Genomic DNA, 9,591 nt, shown 5'->3' with positions numbered 1-9,591 from the left:
GCTGAACAGAAGTAGTCTACATTTTCCTTCAAGCTACCTGGCAGGAGATACCCCCTCGCTCAGAGGCATTTCCAGCCAAGTCGCTTGGCTCATACTTTGAGCAACAACAATAGAGGAGGACAGAAAACAAATGGGACATTACGTACACAGGAAGAGGAGCCAAAGCTGGAATAGTTGGGGTTTGTTGGTGTGGGTGGAGCTGGGTGTCACGAGGGCTCAGTAATTGTGCCCTGACTCCACTAGAAGTGCAGTGCTTGAGGAGGGGGAAGCAGCCATTTGAAGTACTCACTTTTTTTGGGGAGGGAAATGTGCAGGTAGAGAACTTTGAGAAAGTTGGAAGATTAAGATACCTGTCTGTAACTTTCTAATGTACTGAAAACAAAAACATCTGGAGTTCTGATGAGAGCACTACACCAAGGATTTTAGCATCCTTTTCCTAAGCAAGAAGTGTTTCTACAAGTTATTTCTAATATGCTCTTAGGCCACTACAATTCCTCTGGTCTGCAGCCTATCTACTGGAGACCAGATCTCCTGTTGAGAGTTTCACAAGGATTTTTTTTTATACCTGTGTGATAAACACAGCCTTTACTTTTTGAGCTCATTTTGAGCCTATCTGATGAAAAGGCTGATTGTGGAATACACGTATAACCTTCTCTGAATTGGCAATACTGCTGTTTTCTGCTTTGAACATTTACTTCCCTCACATCAGTGATCTGACAAGAGGCAAAAAAGACACACAAGTTCTCTAGTGAGTTTGGCTCTGTGTGTCTTTGAAATTCAGAACTAAAAGATGTGTACTTTGTGTTATGATCTATTTAGCTGCTCTCTAACAATGCTAAATAAATTGAACATACTATGTTTTTCATTCTTAGAGAAGTTAAGATTTTGCTGAGCAAATAAGCATTAGAGATGTGTCCCAGAAACTCCAGGCAGTGTTTCTGGATGAAGAGGAAAAAGGAGTAAGTAGCACATTCCATACCTTCCAAGTTTTGGGAAGTCTTCTAGCCAGTTGTACTTCCATAGGACACCCATGTAGAGATTTTCAAGAGTGCAGCTCCACAGGGCAAAGGGGGTCCATTGTGTTTCCTCTTCCAAGTTTTGGGAAGTCTTCTAGCCAGTTGTACTTCCATAGGACACCCATGTAGAGATTTTCAGGAGTGCAGCTCCACAGGGCAAAGGTGTTTCCTCATTCTAGCTGAAGGTGGAGGCCCAAGACAGTGGTAATAATAATAATATATAACAGGGAAAAAAAGATATGCCTCTGAATTTAGAGGGTCCTGAGGCCAAAGCCTATTTGTCACCAAGCTGAGGAGTTACTTGACTTGCTGGGTGCTGCTGGCACCCTGATGCATGGCCATGGGGAGATGCCTTTACATGTGTTCTGGGCTTTTTTACATTGCATTGAAATCAAACTTCAGTGCATCCTATCAGCTCTTACCTGTTGTTGCATGGCCATGTTTTGTTCATGGAAATGCCTGTGCTGCAGTTCAGATCCATACAGCCAGCTTGAGAAGTCACTTGTTCTACACACAGGGAAGTGTTTGATTTGCACAAAGCAGCAACTGCCTTACTTGTGGGCAACTACAAGCTCCTGGGAGTCCTGCTCAGGTGATCATCAGCCATGAGCAGATAATCCTGCATCTCCTTGGGGACAGGCTGCACCCAAAACAAGGGCTTGTACTGACTGCAGGGAAGGGGTAGGGTGCAGTTTGTGAGCAGCTTACAGGAGATGGTTTTGTCAAAAGCACACTGCTTGGAGTGGTCTAGAAGAGAGTGTGCTATTGTTGCTCTCCTGAAAAGGCTATTATAAATAAAGGAATATCAGGGGGTTTTTTAGAACTTGAGTGACTTTTTCCAAGACAGATATTCAAAGACTGTTCAAAGGAACTTCTGTTTTTGTCTCAAAGGTTCCTCTGATGGAGGCAGGATGCAGTCCTGCAGAGCAGGCCAGGGCTTAGAGGTGAGCCTGTGGCATGGCAGGAGGGAGTGGTAGCCTCCTGGGTAGGCTAGTGAGGGGGGTCTGTGTGCTGGTGAATTTGGGGGTTCTGCAGTTGAAGAGCTTGTCTGAGGGATTGGAGAAGTCTGGGCAAGACACCCTCACACGTGGAGAGCTGTGAGCCCTCTGTAGAAACTGGCTGCTGGGAAGTGTTCTGTGCTGCACGTCCCACGTTGCTGAGCTACTGCAACTAATGAAGTGGTGGCTTGCATTGCATGCATTAATCTTCTTGGCTTATTTAATCCTCAGATTCTGTTAAAGTATGAGTCCAAAATCACCTGGTTTGTGGAAGTACAGTGTGTATGGAGCAGCAGAGCAGTCACTAGATTGAATGAAAACATCACTGAGTTTGAGGAGCCAAAGAATTCCAATGGTAAGATAGAAAAAAAGGCAAGAACAGTCAGCTAATTAGACATCAAAACTAAGTTAACACCTTTTCCCTTTTTTACTACATAGTAAAATCACTCAGTTGTGACTGTGGCTATAATTTAATTTTTTTTTTAATTATTTTTTACAAATGCAATGCAAAAAGAACAAATGATGTGCAGGCCAGCTCCATTCATGCTGCAGGTGGAAATAGCTTCCACCTATCTCAAAAGGACATTCTGAAAAGTTAAAATGAAAGTTTTTAAAAGGACTTTTTGAAAGTCTCTTCCTGCTGTTTTCCATATTTATGAATTCAGGGCAATGCTGAAGGAAAATTCTGTGCCTGACTTGGGTTCTACTTGATTGAAGAAAGTTCACATTGTTAAACCTTGAGCTGTGTTAATTAAAATCAGAAATCCTAAATGGCCAGGCCATTAAAAAATGCAGGGTTTTGCTTATATTTGATAGGAGGATAAAAATGTACATCTTCCCTAAGCAGTAAACAGAATGAGATCATTCTGCTCATCAGGAATGATGCAGTCTTGGTGGATCCTATTTACTCTCAGTAGAGAAGATGTTGTCATGCAGACTAAGAGTGTTCTGCTCTACCTGCTCCTCCTTGAGCCTTCATCTGGAGGAGAGCATGGTGGCCTCTCCTGCCATGCTTGCTCTTATGTGGCACCAATCTGTCACTTCTTATTTTCTTCCTATCCTCAGGAGCTGCCTTTCTTGGCTTCCTTTTTTCTTAGAAACCTGTATGCATGTTGGCTGCTGGAACCCTCTTACTAGTCAGAATGAACTGGATTGCTCAGGAGAGCTTGCTGATTAATGCATAACTACCTACTACTACCCACTGCAAGAACTCTAATTTGAAAGGAATTTTGTACTGAGAGATAAGGGGGAAAAAAAATGGTGTAAGCTGTAAATTTTTTTTCAAGTTACTTTCTATTAAGGGAAAACTGAAATTGGGATTTCTGTAGTATGCATTCTTCAAAGCTCTTCAGAGTGTCTTGTGTGGTGGGTATGAGGCACTAATATTAGTCAGAAATGATGTCTGCATCAAAATGAAAACACACTGTACAGACTTGATAGGCCTGCCCCAGTCCATTAGAGATTAATAGTGACATAACTGAACAAGAAATTCTGAAATGGGAGATCAAAGGAGCAGCAACCTCACTGTAGGTTACAAGGGCTGCAGAAATGGATTGAAAGGCTGTAGTAGTCCAAATTCAAGAATGGAGTAAGTAATTATGAGGGTGCTAGTTGTCTTCCACAATTAGGCAGTCTTACTTTAGTCATTAATATATACAAGGATAAATATATAAAAATCTTTTTTGATTAATCACTTCATAGATCAGTTGTGAAATGCAATTGCCTTAATATCCAAAGGTAGCAGCAGGAGGAACTATGCTCTAAGCAGCATTAATAGAGGGGTGTGAGAAGTTTGGCCCAATAGCACCAGAGATCTGCTGTTTGAGGAGGCACTGGGGGCTCTTCTGTAGCTGTGCAAGTAGCTTCTTGGTGTTGAGCATTGGCTGCCTTGCCTCTGTTTTAGAAACAGGACAGTCTTCTAACATTCCTTCCTGCCCCTGAGTTGTTCCTGCATGTGGACAAAAGGTTTTCAGCTGTGGTTTTCATTCACAGACAGTTGATCAGTATCAAGGAGTAAGTTCTGTCCACCTTAAGCTCACACTGGTGTCTACCTCAGGATAAAGAGGATCAGTGCCCTTTAGGCTTTTGGAGACCAGTTCTCTTCTGGAGCTGCCCTGTGTAGCACCCTGAAAGCAGGCAGAGGTACCCCCAGCACACCAAGGCTTCTCCCCCAGCTGCCAGGGAACCTGCCATCCACTCGTGGTTGGCAGGGAGGTAAAATAACCAACAGGGACACAAGTTCTGTCCTGGGAGGCACTAACTCCTGTTCTGTTGGAGTGCTGCCATGGGCTTCAGTGAGAACAGCAATTGGTCATGCAACTGGAGGAACACTACCAAGGAAATGCATTATTAATGGGACAGGATTTGAGAAGTGGTAGATAAGATAAAGCTACTAAGTCACTTTGTTGGTGCTGGCTTTGTTTTTTCCTCTTTAAAGTGGTATCCCTGTGGCTTCAGGAATATTATAAAAGCCTGATCTATCTTGTGTTAAGTTCACCACTTGGAAACATGCCAGATGCTGTGCTAGCCCAAGGAGAAGAGTAATTGCCAACTTGTAGCTGCAAAGCTTCTCTGCAGAGAGTGGGAGCAGAGAAAAGTGGGTACATAGAACCCTGTGAAGCATTAATAGTAACAATAAAGTTGCAGCTGGGGTTATAGGCATGGCAAGTAGAGCAGGAAGGTGCAGGGACTGGACTTTGAAAAAGCTCAACATGGAGAAGTTTACCTGACAGTGTTCATTTGGAGCTGCAGTCAGTGGCATCACTGGAAACTAGTTCTTGGTGACCAGCCCTCTTGGGCTGGCTGGGGAAGAGGCTCTCAGCAGAAGAGGTCCTGTCTTGAAGGATTTCTTCAGCTTGGGAAGGCATTCAGGGCCAGAAGCTCAGGAGGTAGGTTTGGAGCATGAAGAGAGGTCAAAGATCTATCAGCTGTTGAGAGAATCATCTGTTTAGGTGGCATCATCCTGGTGCTCTGGGCAGATGGCAGCTGAGGATGTTGAGACTTGCTGTGAATCTTGTACAACTGTTGCTGATGTTTTGGGTTTTTTGCCTGTTTAAAAAACAACTAGCCTGGTAAAATTTCTGTGGGATGCTGTTGAACTGTTCAACTAGGGTCCTGCTGAGCAGCTTAATTCACCTGGGGGGAGAAACCTTAGCACCAGGTAGGAAAATACACATGAATTGTGATGTGTGTCTCCAGATAAGGGAAGGGCTGTAACAGTAACATCTCTTATCAGAAATGACCATGTCTGCAGTCAGGAAATAGGCAGACAAAAAAATTGCAGACCAAGTTGAAACTAATGAATGACCCACTATGTAACTCAGAGAGAAAAAACCTGTTCAGTTATCTAAGTTTGCTGACACTTTCAAAACAAAACGATGACTAAATAGTAATGTGTACTCCAAAGAATGAGTGATATAGCAAGATGAATAGGATTTAGGCACTATTTATCACAGTTAAGCCATAGCCTGAATGCCATAATGCTGATGACTTAAATTCATTATACAGAGAGTATAATCTAGCAGTCAGTAATGTGCCTGTGAGAAGGAAGAAACTATTTCTGTCGTTTTAAGCTGAGCTGTAGGCACAGAGTGATTGATGCAACTGTACTTTCTCTTATTTCTAAGATACTAACGTTTGTAACACCACTTCTGTCTGAAGCCAAGTCCATTAAACCCACTGAGTTCTGACATTCTACTGTTTAAAGGATTTGGAAGAACTGTAAAATCCCCCACTGCTGATAAAGGACCATTTCTACCCATGTCCTACCTTGGGTCTCTCAATAATATCAAGACATTTGACCTAGAGTGAAGCTGATGTTTCTCACACTGAGAAATGCATGTTTTTGATGCCTCTAGACTTAGCTCTTCAGGTTTGCTGGATGCAGATAAGCATGCAGTGTGTTGTGATAAATGCCTTCCTAAAGCTTTCCTGCCTAGAGCCACCCAATGAATGAGAACACTTAGTGTCTGTCAGCTGCCAGTCCTGGAACTGCTTTATCCCAGGTAGGAAATGGGATGTACCAGACCTGTGGGAACTAAGGCACAGGAAGGTGAAAAGTTTGGCTTTAGATAGTCATTTCAGCTGTAATCAGTCACAACTCCTCAACTTTGGGATGGTGAGGCTTCCTCAGGTCAGGGATAGAGCTGCACACCTCCATGTGCAGGAACCTGAGCCAGCCATTGGCACGTAATGGAGATGGAGGTTCAGCCCTGTGTCCATGAAAGATGTGTTGGTGATTTACATCATCTCTGTGTAAATACCCAGCAGTGCATGGGTGCACTTCCAGCTTCTATTTATGTGACCAATCTTTTGTCCTGTGGGTTAAATAATAGTTAATTTTTATGGTAATACTGCTGAGATTCTTGTGAGTGGTGTTAACAGCTCTGCACACAATGATGTGTAGGATTATCACACATGAAATAACAGTTTTGTCCTGACCTAGCCATAAAACTTACTCTTTTTTGAATTCTTGCAATGTTTTTGGGAGACTAAAAAAAAACAAGGGACAGAAATAGCCATAACTTCTGAGGGGTTTGGCTTAGTTAAGGTAATGTTTAAAATGCACATGTTCTGGATAGAGTAACCTTATTGTTCTGAAAATCCTGAGGTGACAGTTCTGCACTGAGAAGTGCTTGCAGGATTTTCAGCCAGGCAAAAAGGGTGGATGCTAATGAACAAGGCCTGCAGTGCTTATTTGGCTTTATTTTGTTTCTTGCACTAATACTGAAGTTGATCAGTGAAGTGTTTTACATGCACATGCAGTGTGGGTTGCAGGAACTGCTTTCAGCCTTCCAGTGTGTGATAGAACTGAATGCCCAGAGCCATACAAAGGGTACTTCTCACTTCAGTGCTGCATCTCCAGATAGAGGGCTGGGTTCAAGACAACAGGAAGAATTGGGCTGTTGTTCACCTCATGAACCCCTCTTGCATCAGCAGTGCAAAACTTTCTTTGATTTCTAGGTGATGTACTTCCAGCACCAACCAGTTTCCTCTGAGTCACACATGTACCATCCTTTTAACCCTGTTGGCAAGCAATTAGTGAGCAGGAGAAAGCAGAAAGACCAGTAGCAGACACCTACCTGCAGCTCTGCTGACCAGCAGCTCCTTACCTCCAGGTAGCACTCTTTGCTCACTGGTTGCTTTTTAAACTTTCTAAATAGTACTGAGGAAGTGCAGGGAATGGAATCACATGGGAATGCTGATTTTTGTTTTTTTTTTACTGTCCTCTTTCATGTCTTCTAAAAGCCACAGCATTTGCATGTTTAAAAAACTCTCTGTGGGGGAATGGATCCACTAAAAGCTGTAGTGGATGTGACATGGCTGTGATAATTAATGATTTGCTATGCTCCATACAGACTTGCCCTGAAGCAAATCACCATAGAAATCCAACTCGTTGGGTCCTAGGGGAAAGACCTGCATTGGTTGTTTTGCTTTGTACCAAGCCCCACAGGGTTTTCCAGTGGGCTAAAGGAAACAGTTGGCAGAACCAGGGCCATTCTGCTAGAAATGCTACAGAATTAGCAATTCTGAAAAATCTTAGCAGTAAGGTCTTATCTTTGCTGCCATCACTGCAAAATGGAAGATAAAAAATGTGTGGTTTAATTTTTTTCTTGCTACTGCAATGTAGAAGACATTAACTTTGGAAAGTAGGAGGCAGATGTAACATTAGATGCTTCTATTCACTGTAATAAAAAAAAAAGACAAGATGTCAGCTGTACATTACTGAGCATCAAAAACCTGATGCACCTCCTAAGAGAAGCAAAGGAAGACACCCTCTGAATTTTGAAAATAAGCTTTATTACAGACAGTAAACAAACCCACAAATCAAAGACCTGCAGCTATGAGAAACACTTGAGAGAACGACCTATATTAAAGTAACCTGAAGCACCCACTGAACTAATGCAATTGCAACAAGTATTTAGAAAGAAAAACAAATCCCTCTGCTCACCATTAGAAAGACAAGTGAAAGGGATCTTTAGAACCAGACCCTTTACTGCTGCTGCCACCCCTAGTTGTTGGTGTATCTTCTGTCTTGATTAGTACCCGTGGCAATTGCTGCTCTGTGGGCATGGGCTATTTGGTTGTGCCTTTGCATCTCACAACTCTTACAGATAATGCTTATCTCAGGGAGAGAAATCCTGCCCATGTGCTGCTTCACACTTCCCCACTAATTTATTTCTCCTCAAGCATCTTTTTTCCTGTTTTGAACGTCTGAGCTGTGATCCATCTGTCCATGACAGAGATGTTTATTCTTAGTCCAAGATGGAATTTCAGACTTCTGCTTCTTAGTTACCACTTGCCTTTACCCAAGACCTGTATATTTAGATATATGATACTGACAACCTTAAAATTTCAAGTAGAGCAACTTGAAATGCTGAAGCATTTTAAGCAGTGCCAGGAGCCCTCTGGAGTGTGTTGCTGCCCTGCATCTCGACAGCAGCTGAAATGCAAGGTGAGGACTATTTACAGGCTTTTCTGCACTGAGCTGCTGCCCTTTTTTTTCATTGCTTTGTTGCTTCAGATCAGAGTTATATCCTAATGGTTGATTCCAAGACACTCCCTTCTTGACAGTCTTTTTTTTTTTAAGTTCCCTTGAGCCTGAGGTCAGCTGGAGTTTCATAGTCTGCTCACTCCCAGAACCCTTTGTAGCTCTCCTGTTTCCCTCTGGGATTTGCCTTTCCACTTCATTCCAGGCTTTCACCGTTGATAGAGCTCCCTGCCTAAGAGCCTTCTATTCCCTCCCCCCTCATTCCTCTCTGCTGGCTGTTCCATTTTAGCTGATACTGATCACTAATGGCTTAGGCTCCTGCTTGGGCTGTCCTTACAGCCTCTGAGGTCCTGCCTCAACAGCCACACTCCATTGGATACTTGGGGGTGATACTTCCTGACAGGGTAACCCCACTGGGGATTGCATTACCCAGGCATGCAGAAAGGAGAAAGTGCCTGTCTAGCCTAATAAAATAAACACATGAGTAGAAAAACACGAGCCAGAGGTAGAGCTGGGGCTGTGTACTGCTGGGCTTTCAGCTGCACAAATTGCTCTTCTTCATTAGGAAGAAAATTTTAATTTTTAAAAAAAGTCATGTGTGCACAGGCATAGGGGAGCTGAATCTCAGAGCTGACCTGTCAGTTTAAAATCCAGCTAACAAGTGTGTTCCAAGAAAACAAAATGTCACAAACCAATCTTTCTTCTTCTTTAACCCACTTCACAGTAGATATTGTTGCTAGGATCCCAAAACTTTGCTGTATCTCCCTAACCATCTCTAGCTCCTTCCCCAGAGTCCCCACTAAACCCCTGACTGCTGTCATGCTACAATCCTTTCAGAGGCAATTGGCTTACCAACAAACAAGGGGAAGCCACTGTGCCACCTCATTACTGCTCTGCTGTCTCCTCAGGAAACCAGGTGACAAAATCCTTACACCAGATACCAAGCTCAGAAGGTTCCTTTATTTTTAAATAAACTCTTGGTACAGATGGGGGCCACTTTTTTCCACACTGCCACACACAGTGCTGATTTCTGCAGTGCACCCACAGATATTTACACAAACTGTGTTTCTGTGTTGGGGGAGCAGTT

Source organism: Merops nubicus, unplaced genomic scaffold (genome assembly GCF_000691845.1).
Source record: "Merops nubicus isolate BGI_N331 unplaced genomic scaffold, ASM69184v1 scaffold2596, whole genome shotgun sequence".
In the NCBI taxonomy this organism is placed as follows: domain Eukaryota; kingdom Metazoa; phylum Chordata; class Aves; order Coraciiformes; family Meropidae; genus Merops; species Merops nubicus.
This window is presented reverse-complemented; position numbering follows the sequence as displayed.